General features: G+C 55.7%; 1 protein-coding gene across 1 annotated transcript in view; it reads left to right on the top strand.

Annotated features, from left to right (window-relative positions):
* LOC131096399 (zinc finger protein 345-like) overlaps nucleotides 1–12861 on the top strand; it is a 356657-nt gene that overhangs the window by 32650 nt on the left and 311146 nt on the right. The window lies entirely within an intron of this gene.

The raw sequence follows: 12861 nt of genomic DNA, 5'->3' as shown, positions 1-12861 counted from the left end.
TTTTCTCCCTTTCCTGCCTCTTGCCCTGCAGACCCTGAACAGCAAAGAAAAGCTCCTGGCAGTCTGTGTATCATAACACATTCTAAAATTATTTATAGTAATCTATAATATATAGCAATATATGTAATTATAATATACTCTAGAATTTATTTATTTACAATATAGATAAAAAATGGAAAGGAAGAAAAATCTTCAAGAAAAGGAAAATTACCCCTGGCTCAGGTTGCCCCAGCGAAGACAGCCTCCCAGATCAGCTCTCCTCCTCAGTCATCTGGCAGTGCAGCAGCCAAGCCCTGGCAGGCGAGGCCGAGTCCTCCATGCCCTGCGCAGCTGATCGTGCAGCCTCTGGATGGTGGAATATCGCCCACGTTGTAATGCCCGGAGGACATGCAGTGTTTCAAGTGCCAGCTGTGACACGGCAATGCTCCTGTCCTCCGTCAGGCGTTCCAGGGCTGCAAGAGAGAGGAAGAGAGGCACGGTCAGAGCCAGATCTGCGGGGACACCAGGACAGCCCCTTGCAAGGGCCATCCCAGCTGGCTCTTGCCATGGCCAGGAGGGAGCAGGGAGGAAGGGGATCAGCCCGAAGCTGCTGGCCACCAATGGCCCACGTGCCCTGAAATATCTGTGTGCTCTGCCCACAGGAGCAGAGCCCTCCGCAGCCGGGGCAGGGCTTGCAGCTGCCCCGGCAGCCCCCGCTGCCAGCCCGCTGCCCTCACTCACCAGTGCAGATCAGCTGCAGCTCTTGCTGCTGCCCCCTCAGGCGCCGCCCGGCCATGCCTGTGAACACAGAGCCTGTCACGGCCCCAGCGGCACAGCTCCCTGCCAGCGGCGCTGCCGGCGCTGTGGCCACACGGGCTGCTGGCCCGGCAGGGCTCAGCCCGGCCCTTGCCGCACGCTGCCGCCCCAGGGCACGGCTGCCAGAGGGCGGCAGCAGCAATGCCCAGGCCAGGCGGGGCTCCACGGCGCCCGAGGGCACGGCTGGCGCTGCCGGGGCAGCAGGCGGGGCTGGGGCCGAGCTGCGGCGGGCCGGGAAGGGGAGGGGCAGCTCGGGCACGTGGCTCACCCATGAACCTGATGGCCGCCTCTCGCAGGGGCTCCTGTGGGCTCTCCAGGTAGTGCAGGGCCCGGCACAGGTGCTCGGCCACTCGGCTCCTGTCCTCTGCCAGCTGCAGAGAGCGGCAGGAGGGAAGGGTTGGCGCGGGCTCAGCCCCTGGGCCCGGCGCTGCCTGCGCCCAGCCCCGGCCTCCCCTGCCCGCACAGCCCTGAGGCGCGGCCAGCAGCCGCTAGCCAAGGGCTCCCGAGAGGAGGGGGCAGAGGGCCGGCTGCTGCCCGCAGAACCGTGTTGCCGCGCCACAGCCCCGCCGGGCTGGGGCTCCATGGGCACCCGACTCAGGCCCACGGGAGCCTGGAGAAGAGCCTGCGCGGCCTCTGGGTGCAGCTGCGGGCACAGCTGCCAGCCCCGCACACCCCTGAGAGCACCTCCCTCAGGGGCCTTCTCCAGGCTGAGGCTGGGGCTTGCAGGCCCTCCTTACCAGGAACTCAGCGAACTTCCACACCTTCTTGTTCTTCAGCAGTCTTTCAAGATCCCTCCTCTTCAGGAACTCAGCCACACAAAGCAGCGTTTCCTGAGAAGCCTGGAGAGCAGTAGAGACATGGAGATGGCTCCACAGTGCAGGACACAGCACCCGCGTCCCTGTGCCAAGGCCTTGAGGAGGCTGCAGCCCGGCAGGCGCCAGGGCAGGATGCAGCCGAGTCCCCTGCCAGGGGAACAGCAGCAGCCCGCGAGTCCTCACCTCTGCCACACGCTGATTCTCATCATGGCAGTGGAAGAACAGTGGCAGCAGGCTCTTGCGCAGGGGTGTCTTCAGGTCCTTTTTTGCCTTTTCCTCTGGATGAGTCACCAATGTTTGGAAGAGCAGTATGGAGATCACCTGCACCTGGCTATTGTCCTGTATGAAAGGAAGAAAAAAAGATTTCAGCATTGGCTGCACGGAGCTCAGCTTGGCACAAGCCTGTAAATCCACAGGGCATAAAGTGTCTGGGCAGCACCCAGTGGCTGTGACTGGGAGCAGTGAGCCTTACGTGGTCAAAGAGTGGCAGCAGCGCCTCAAGGAGCTGCAGTGTGATGGGGCTGGGCAGCAGCATGTCACTGTCCAAGATGATAGAGTTGAGTAGCATGACTGTCATGATAACTATCTCTCCATCCCACAGGAGCTCCACAAGACTTTCAGTCAGGCTCTGCATGTTTTTGGTCTGTGCAGAACACAAGTTTATGAAATGCCATCCTGCTGCCGCAGGGCCTGGAGGCCAAAGGCCTGTCCTAAAGCACTTGGGCAGCTGAACCAGGAGGCAGGAGAGCTGGGAGCAGCTGCCCCAGCACCCAAAGCCCTGCCAAGCCCAAATGACCACATTCCCCAGCTCAGCCTCAGCTGCTGACCCCTTCTCACCATGCAGGGATCATCAGTGAGCTTGAGAAGGGCCCTGAGCGCCAGGCGATGCCTCTCCCTGCATTCACTCTGCAGCTGCCTTGACAAAATTTGCAGGACTCTGTTAACGCCGCGTTCACTTAAGTCCAGCCACTTGAGGACCTGAAAGGCACAGGGCAGTGACAGGGACCCGGCCGGCAGGAGCCCGGAGCCGCACAGGGCCGGGCCCAGGCAGCAGCACAGGCCGCGGGCACCGTGCCAGGCAGCTGCGGCTCCGAGAGGGCAGAGAGCTGGGAGGCAGCTCAGCCAGGTAGCGCTGGCCATCAGGCTCACCTCCACAAGGAACGCCAGGGCGGGCAGCTCCCAGCGTGGCTCCTGTGTTCTGAGCAGCCGGAGCAGGTAGCGAGCGATCCGGGAACACAAGGGGATGGAGACACAGCACATCTTCCTGGCAGGAGATAAAGTAACCAAGACTGTGGGACAGGGGGACCAACCTCTGCCAGGACTTACACACACAGGTCTGGTCTTTCCCCAGCATCCTGCAAGGGGCCCTGGGCTATTTGGGAGGCAGCTCCTGGTGGGCACCCTCTTCTCCCAGCCTTTTCCAATCTGCTTGGCCATCCCTCAGTGACAAGGCCCTCTGGCCCACGACCTCGGGGACCGTGTGGTGCTCCCTGGGCACAGAGCACAAATGTCAGAGGCAGTGGGGAGAAGAGGGTCTCACCTGGCCAGCAGACCCACGGCATAGTGGTGGGTGTCTGCACACAGCAGCGTGTCCCAGCCACGCTTGCCTTCCATTGACACCACCACATCCTCGTGCTGCATTCGGCAGAGCAGGGACTTCAGAGTCTGCACTGCAAACCTGCGTGCACAGCAAAGCCCAGGTCATGCTGGGAACACTGGCTCCTGCCCAGGGACGTGGCAGGGACAGGAGGAGTGGGATGGAGCACCTGTTGGGGCTGGTGGCAAGGCCATGCTCTTCCTGGCATCCCTTCCAGAAGGTATCCACCTCCTCTGCCATCTCTTCTGTGCTGAAGAACACTTGGAAGAGCAGATGCACAAATAGGCGAGGGAAATACAGCCTCACTACACGTGGGACACAGGGTACCTGGAGGATCTTCCACATCACCACAGTTGCCTGCAAAGGACAAAGCCCCCCGAGACAGCGCTCAGTGCCGAGGTGTCCCTGTGGCAGGGCCCAAGTGTGGCAGGGAGAGGCCCGGAGAGACCCTGGCAGGGGGAGCACGGGGCCTGGTGGGCCTGAAGCTGCCCCTGGGCCAGGTTTCAGGCCAGCGCCAGAGGCAGGGAGATGCAGTGGGGGAAGGAGGATGGAGAGCTGCTGGAGAGGCGGCCGGCCTTGGGGCCAGCAAAGGCCAGTGTCAGAAACTCACAGTCAGGCCAAAGACACCCGTTCTGTCCCCATCAGAGGTGCACGTGCTGTGCTCTGGCCAGCTCCCCAGCACATCCAGGAGTATTAGCAGCACTGGCTCTGCAGTCCGGGGCGAGCACATGATGCTCTTCCACATGGTCAAAGCAGCTCTGTGGGGTTAGAGCTCTGTCTCAGGGGGGTCTCAGACACAGCACTATGGCCTGGGCTGCAGCGGGGAACTGAGCTGACTGCCAGCTCTGCCTCTGCCCACTGGCCCTCAGCACACAGGCAGCCCAGCCCGTGGGGACTGGCCCCTGAGAAGCAGGGAGGGACTATGGCAGCATGCTGGGGGCTGGCAAAGGGGGGAGCATGAGGACCCTGGAATTCTCTGTGTGTCAGACCACTGGGACAGGCTGTACAGGGTGATGGGCTGCTGAGCCCTGAGCCTTGTGGGCACATGGGCCCTGTACCTGTCACATGATGGGGCCACACGCAGGAGAGCCATCACCACATCAGCGGGCTGTGCCTCTGTCAGATCCAGAAGGGGCCTGTGCAGGTTGTACTCAGGAAACTCACTGGCCACAAGCCACTGGTGGATGTACCTGACAATGGCAGGCACCTGGAGAAGGGAGAGGAGACTTGGAAAGCTGCCAGAGGGAGTCATGTGCCCAGCTGCCCCAGAAAAGTGCTTCCCTTGCCACCACACTGCCATGGCCTCAAGGCTTACAGTGAGCAGCAAGCGTGGTTTAGGAGGCCAAGCAATTGCTGGGAGGATGGATGCCAGGCCACAGGCTGCTTACTTGCTTTGGACTGGAAGGACCCTCCTCCACAAGCATATCCAGCAGGGCAGCACTGCTCTTGGTTTTGAAGATGGGAGGGTATGCTCTGACCACAGTGCCCATGACGCTGGTCTCTTCCTCTTGAATCCTCTTCATGAATTTGCCAGCCATCTGTAGCAGAAGGGCAAGAAGCCGGGGATGTTGCATGGAGTGCTGCACACACAGTGCTGGGCTGAGCAGGGACAGCAGGCCCAGGTCGGGGGGGCTGCAGGTACCTGCCCTGTACAGCGGAAACGGCCACGGCTGGACTCCTGCTCTTGTGTGCACTCCAGCGCTGCATCTGGCAAAGAGCGAGCGCAGCCAGAGCTGAGGGGCTGCAGGAGAGGCCGGAGAGCACAGCCCAGCCCTGCGCTCCCCAGGCAGGGACAGCCCCGGGATGCTCCAGGGGGATGGAGCACGGCCACTGCGGGGTGTCTGCCAGGCCCCTCTTCCGTCCTGTCCATGGGCATTTCCCCAGGGGATGGGATGGGATGGGATGGGATGGGATGGGATGGGATGGGATGGGATGGGATGGGATGGGATGGGGCCAAGTTGGCTACAGGCTCCAGCCCTGCAGCCCAGCTCTGCCACTCACCCTCCTGCGGTGGTTGGAACGGCACCACCTCTTCAGTCTCCTCTACTGGGGCAGCTCCAGGGCCTTCTTCCTCCTCCTCCTCCACCCAGGCCAGCTTGGGCACTCTCGGGGGTCTCTGCTCCATGGCTGTGCCTGGAGCGCGCCCCAGCAGCGATCCCAGCCGGTGCCGCTCCTGCAGGGCCTCCTGCGCCTCACCTGCGGGCGGGACGCGGCGGTCAGCGCTCGGCCCGGGGCCAGCAACGGCCCCCGAGCGCCCCTCACCCGCCCCGGGCCGGCCATGCCCCGGCGTTCCATCTTCGGAACGCGGCACGGGAGGCTCGGGGCCGGCGGCCGCGCTGCCGAGGGGGGGAGCTCGGGCCGGGGAAGCCGCAGCGGAGGCGGCGGGAGCGGCCGCGCCGCGTGTGTCCTCCGTGGGCCCCGGGAGGAGCTGGGGCCGGGACCGGGGCCGGGACTGGGGCCTGCCTCGGGGCCGGAGCCGGGCTCGGGCCAGGCGGAGCCGAAGGGCGGCGGTGCCGCCCCGGCCCCCGGCACCGATGCTCGCCCAGCAGCGCCACCGCCAGCACGGCCAGAGCCGGGCGGAGGCGAGACCGCGGCGGGACGGCCGGGGCCGGGCACGGGGCAGCCCCGCCCGGGGCCGGGGGCGGGCCGGGGGCATGGCCCGACCCGGCAGGGGAGAGGGAGGCGGGGAGAGGGGAGGGACGCCGGGCAAGTGACCCCGAGAAAAGGGTGCCGGACAGAGGCAAAGGGAGAGAAAGAGAAAGAAAGAGAATAAGAGAAAGAAAGAGAGAAAACTAATCTGGTTTTGCTGCTTCTTCCGCTGCTGCTGCCGCCGCTGCTGCTGCTGCTGCTGCTGCTGCCGCCGCTGCCGCTGCTGCAACTGAAGCACCGGGGCCGTTCGTCCCCGTGTCCGTTCCCCGCTCGCCCCACGAGCCCCACGTTCGAGCCCCGCGCGCCCCGGGGACAGCCCCTCCGTCTGCCCAAACACGGGAACTTTGCAGTGCTGAGCCCAGATGCAGAGCCCTGACTCCTGCACACTGGCACAGTGATCCCCTCGCTTGCTGCTGTGCATTGTCCTTGCTGAGCGTCAAACACTGTCGGGCCACCTTCCCTTGGGGTAGGATTCCTACCTGAGCCCAGCACTGCACTTACACCTCCAGTGTTGCTTTCCAGTAAAAACAGGGGAAGGAAAACTGTGTGTGGCTCATGGTATTTTAGAGTGCCTAAAAATCACTAAGTCACAGATCTTACAGGTGCTATGCATCTGGAATTACTGGGATGGAGAAGTAGTGCAACATGGAAAAGGGGAGCATAGAAATTAATAGAGGAAAACATCTTGGATTGTTTGTTTCATTTTCATTTCCCTTCTGGAAAGCTGTTTCAGTTTTCCAGGAATCTTCCCCTGTCTGCTCTTCCCAAGAATCTCTCATGGAGAGCAAGGTCGAGCTTCAGTCACAAGATTTTCCATCAGGAAATTATGCCACTGGTGAAATTTTCATTGTGACTGTTTGTGCTGGCTTAGGGCAAATTTTGGGAGGAAACCTCCAAAAGGGGTCCGCCTAGAAAGCAAGTTCAAGCGGCCTCTCCCCCTACTAGTTCAGGAAAAGACTTCCCTTGAGAAAAGTGAAAAAACCCCAGTTTATTTCACAAGTAAAGTATTCACAAGCATGAAAAATGAATAATATTAAATAAAACCTCGGACAGTGCTGAAGAGATGGCCAATTCAGAAAGTCCTTTTTGTGGGTTTTAGTTGGCTCACTCGGTCTCTCCTGAGTCCCTCTGGTGCTGGAATGCAGTGTCCCAGATCTCGGGGGGCCACAGGTGTGAGCTGCTGCCAGTGTTTGTCTGGGTTTTCAGTCCAGAGAAAGTTTAAACAATTTCAAGAAAAAGGAAAGTCACAGTCCGAGGGACTTCTCTGCCTAAGCTAGCTAAAACCAAATTGCTAGACCTGGGCTGTGAAGGCATCAGGAAATTTCCAAATCTGGGCACTGGCAGTCCCAGCAAACACCAGAGCTGGATGGTGCTGGAGCCAGAACGTGCAAATTTCAAAATTATGGCTTTCTGTGCCAGCAAATCACTGGACTTGGGCTCTGCTGGCACCAGGTATTTTCCAAATCTGGGTACTGGGGCAGCAAACACAAGATGTGGTCGGTGCCAGAGCCAGTAGCAGAAAGTTGCCGGGTTTTGGCTTTCTGTGCCAGCAAATTGCTGCACTTGGGCAATTTCCCAGCACTGGGAAATTTCCAGATCTGGGCACTTGCGCAGCAAACACCAGATCTGGGTGGTGCTGGTGGCAGCACTGGGAAGCTTCTGGGTTCTGGCTTTCTTTGCCAGAAAATTGCTGCATTTGGGTTGTGCTGGCACTGAGAAATTGCCAAATATTAACTTTCTGTGCCAGGAAATTGCTGGAATTATGCTGTGCAGGCATTTGAAAAATTCCGGATCTGGGCACTGACCGTGCCAGCAAACACAAGATCGGAGTAGTGTAGGCACCAGGTATTTGCCTGGTTTTGCTTTCTTTGCCAGCAAATTGCTGCACTTGGGCTGTGGCGGCACAGGGAAATATCAAGATCTGGGCATGGGCGGTGCCATCAAACACCAGGTCTGGGTGGTGACAGTCTTGGCACCAGGAAACTGCTGCCTTTTGTCTTCTTTTTCCAAAAAATTGTTGCACTTGGGCTGTGTTGGAATAAGAAATGTCCAGACTGGGGTACGGGCAGTGGCAGCAAACACCAGATCTTGGCATTGCCGGTGCCGGCAGCAGAAATTGCCAGATTTTGGCTTTCTTTACCAGAAAATTGCTAGACTTGGCTCTGCCAGAACAAGGGAATTTCCAGATCTGGGCACTGGTGGTGGCAGCAAACACCAGATCTGGGCGGTGCCAGGCCCAGTAATGTTGGAAATGAATTTGTAGAGAATTTTTAAGGTTTGATAGAAGGTTTCTATAGTATGTATACAAGTGTCACGATCCGTCCTTACAAACGCGTTTTGTGGTAGCTTGTGGGTTGATCTCACAGTGCAAAAAACACCGACACGGTAGAGAGAGTTGCTGCTATAACCAAAACTAATGTACCTTTATTGAATAACCACAGCAAAATGCATTGAGGAGGAACTGGGGGAAAAAGGAAAAATAAGGAAAAAGAGGGAGGAAGAGAAAGGAAGGTATAGAGCTACCAACTGTTTTACTAGGCCAGGACTAGACCCAGAGCTAAGCAAACACAGGCAGCCAGGTGACATTCTGTAACATCAGAAGCTGGCAACCTTGAGGACTTGGCTGCCAAAGGGTGACAGTTTGCACTGGGCCCAGAAGTGTTTTTCCCTAAGGCAAAGCAAATTGAAATGTGAAGTTTAAAAGCTTCAAATGACTATGAAAGGAAACTGCAGAATAATTTCTGGAAGGGCAGCATTGTCAATGATCATGCTGCCCACCAACAGCTGGAGCTGAATCCAGAATTGCTTCTTCCAGCTGTGCAGGAATTCATTCCACTGGCAAGCACTGGTCCATGGGAACAAATGATCCCCTAGCTCTGGGCTGAATGGTGCCCAGGCTGCAGTGCAGATTGGAGGAACCCTTGTCACTTGTTATTGGCCTCCCAGTGCACTCATCCTTCTGCAAACAAGGTGCAAACAACACAGCTGGACTGCTGTCCCGGGTAAATATACGTACAGGTGACTTTGCCAAAGCAGTGTATCATTTCCCAGTGAAATACACGACCTCTTCTTACCTATGGAATTGTGATTGAAGGCACCTGTGAGCCAGATCTGTGGGAGATTGCAAAAGAGCAAAGCTTTGGGATTTGGGCACACTTCTCTTGGTTTCTTTGCTCAGGCCTTTGGTGAGCACAGAACACACCTAGGTAAAAAACCTTTGACTAGACAGGATCTTTTGGATCTATTGTCCCCCAAACATGTCAATGTGTGGCCCTGTTACAATGACAAGTTGAAAACAGCAGCACAAATGACACAAAGAAACCATGGCCAAAGAGGAAGAGGAGAGGCCCAATGAGGAAAGGATGTGGTGAGACACTAGCACATGGAGTGAGCTGCACTTCCATAATCTCTAGGCTAGCAGGTCATGGTCTCACATTCTCCTCCTGATTTATTTGTTATTTATTTATTTTTGTTTTTCATCATCAAAATAAAATATATACCATTAAAAATATGTCATCAAAACTTAAAGACAGAATCAAAAGACATTAATTCAAAACTACATCTAAAGATCAGAACATATGTACAGCTGTAACTATCAAGCCTAACACATCAATCCTCTTCTTCAAACACTGTTCACACAGGCGGCAGCTTCTTCCTGAGCTTGGAGGAAAGAGAGCTCTTCTGGACGGGAGGCGAGGACTTTGTGGGTGAGGGAACATCGGAAGTGTCCGGAGAAAACTTCTCGGTAGGACTGTAACCAGCCAGATCTGCAAAATGGAGACACAAAGTTTAACAGAGGCCACCATGCAAACCTAAAGCATCTGAAGCTCCATATTTCATGGGACATATTTCCTGGAAATGTCCAAACAGGTGCACAGGGAAACATGCTCCTGCTGGCAGACACTGAGGCAGGCCAGGGCAAACCCTGAGCCACTTGCCCAGAGCTGGCACAGGCACAGCCTGGCCTCTGGGCTGCCCTGGGTCAGCAGGGAGCCCAGAGCCCTGTGCTCCCCAGGAATGGCTCAGCTCCACACGCACCCTCCTGCTCCTCTGCCTGCCCCACAGCTCAGCAGCCCCACAGCTCCAGGGGCACTGGCAGCAGCACAGCTCATTGCAGGGGCACGTGCAGGGCACAGCTGTTCCCTGGCAATGTGCACAGCCTCTCTGGGCTGCCACAAGACCCTTCCTGCCAGCAGAGATTGGCCCAGCTCCCCCCTCACCTCTGTGTGAGGCTCAGCCATGACTGCCCTTCATCTTGTCCTCCATCTGGAGTTGCTTCAGGCCCCCCATTACATGACTAGAAAATGTGATGGGGAGAGTGGGGACTAATGCACAACCATCCGTAGGATTTTGTCATTTTTGGCACAGCACAAAAGGCAAATCCAGAGGTGTCCAACTCAGCGCTTCCTCAGCTTTCTGGAGAACATCTCGCCTTCACCAGCCCAGCATTCTGGAGAGGTTTTCCCACACATGTGGAGGCTCGCTGGCAGCACATTCCTTCAGCTGGGTGCCCATCACCTTGCAGAGGGCAGAGGCGAGCTTGGTGGCCACGGTGCGGACGTTGGCGCTCCACACAGGCAGCGCCTTGTTCCCCAGGCAGGGCCAGAGCACGGGCAGGGCGTCGCGCTGGGTGACTTAAGGGCTCCTGGCATGAACCCCCTGCACAAGCACTGCCGGGACAGAGACACAGCTCCTTACCCACCAGCCTCAATGCAAACAAGGATCTGCCTCTGCTTCTGCTTCTTGCCAGCCTCTCTGGCCAAAAGCAGCAAAATAGCACCCAGAGCCCCTTGGCCCAGAAACGGGCAAAGCAGCTGAGCATCCTGGAAACAGAACCACCAACCCCTCAGCACTAATTGCTCCAACCAGAGCCCTTGTCTCTGTGGCAGACTTCCTACCTTTACTAAATTATTTCACAATGAACAAAATGTCCAACTGCCTTTGATTTCCATTAAGAAGTTGTCTAAACCCACACTCAAGATCTGGAAATGCACCATAGAGAGGAAATGGAGAGATTTCTAATAAAAGGGATGATTCCATTTTTGTAACTTTGATGTCAAGTGCCACATGTCTAATCTGGCTCTTCCCTTTGCTCAGTGGCCCACAGCAAAGGGCAGGATTAGAACACACCTCAAAACTCCAGCCCACCAGAGATGGCTGCTGCCTGACAGCTGGATGAGAAACATCAGTGACCAGCTGGGGTCTTTGGCAGAATGCTTTAGGGGCTTCCAACAAAGAGCTGTTTCAAACCTCAGGGCGTCTTAGATAATTACCCAGACCCCATTGCCCTGGCATTTGGGCATCTCCACATTTTAATGCCACTTCCCCTCTCAATGTTAATGGCATTTTTTCTTATAATGTCCACTTGAATAGGGGCATAGAGAAAGAAAAATGCTACACATGGAACTGAAATGTAACCAAAATTCGAGTCTTTTCTCATATTTTCTCTGAAACCTCTCTATCCATTTTCTGAACTGAATTTTATCAAACACAGACAAATATTTACTACCAACAGGCTTCTTTCATGGCAGATTTGGCTGAGAGATCAAAACCTGAAATGCTTTGGAAACCATTCTTATTTTCTGATCACACAAAATGTTATCTAGCAGCCATTTAATATCCTCTGGTGGAAGAGACTTCATTTTCTCTATGCTGTTAATCCACCAGCAGTCATCAACATTGAAAGAGCTCCTGCAAGTACCCAAAACCAATTCTGCTAAGCAAGAAAGGGTTATGGTACCCATTTTAAAATGGGAATGTATTTGAGTTTAAATGCAATTAAAGACATTGGTGACTACTGAACGTGAGGAACAGCTGTCTGTTCCTACTAGAGAGAACATCTGCTCTTTCTAAAGTACTCATAATTTATGGTTAATTCCTATATTTGAAAAAGAGATCAAAAGAACTGCTAAACTAAATTCCCTATTGCTGGAGATCTACTTTATTCAAATGGTCTTTAAGGCCCTTTGACATTCCCAATTGCTAAACATGCCCTTTTGAGATTCCTAATGAAGAGACAAAGTGTATTAAACCTTGCATTTAAAGATGTTGGCATAATTAGCAGTGGATTTAGCCCCAGTTAAAGCAAGGCTATCAGTAATCTTCTCCATTATATATTGAGATTATCCTTTTTCCATTCCTTGGCTATTGCTGACATAGCAAGCTCCGCTGAGGAATCAATTATCAGCTGCATTTGTAGCATTTTGGGCAGCGCTGACACAGGCAGACACTGTTTGCACCCCCTGAAAGGCTCAGTCCAAGGCCACTGTGACAGCACAGACAGGGAGCCTCAGCACTCTGCTTCTGTCCCTGTGCCCCAGAGGCTGCCTTGCACTAAACCTGTGCCTCTGGTACCTCTGTTGAGTTCTGACCTAAGCTGTGACCCCCAGGCTCTGCACGGTTCAGCCTCAAAACTTTCCAAGAGAAAAACAAGAATTCTGTGAGGACAAAACAAACTGATGCCCTGAAACAGCATTTGCCACCATTTCCCCTCAAAGATCACAGATGTCCCTGAGCTCCCCAGAGAGGAGCCAGCTGGGGCATTTTTAGCCCTCCCTTTGCTGGAGGTGGTTCTGAGATGCCCCAGTGAGAGCTCAGCCCCAGGCCGAGCGCTGCCCCCATCTCAGGTGCTGCCCAGCTCTGCAGCAGCCAGGGAAAACCTGCCAAACCCACCTGCCTTGGCCATGGGGCAGCAGGGACAAGCTCAGCACCTCCTGGTTTGGAGGAGCTGCTCTGCTGTCTGCTCACAGGCATTCCCTGAAAATGCTCCCTGGGAAGAGCTCTGGGCTCAGAAGGGGAGGCCATGCCTGTGATACGCTCGGTGACATCCAGCAGGGCTTGGCCACTCAGGTGATTCCATTGGTAGCTGAACTCTTTCAGCAGGGACACTTTATCTACAAGGGAAACACACGTTTCTGCTCACTTTTCTCTGGTCATAGGAGAAAGGGCAGGGCCAACCCCATTTTATAAAATCAAGCACATTTCCGCAGATGTTTGAATCCTATT

This window comes from Melospiza georgiana, unplaced genomic scaffold, assembly GCF_028018845.1.
Source record: "Melospiza georgiana isolate bMelGeo1 unplaced genomic scaffold, bMelGeo1.pri scaffold_29, whole genome shotgun sequence".
NCBI lineage: Eukaryota > Metazoa > Chordata > Aves > Passeriformes > Passerellidae > Melospiza > Melospiza georgiana.
This window is presented reverse-complemented; position numbering and strand designations above follow the sequence as displayed.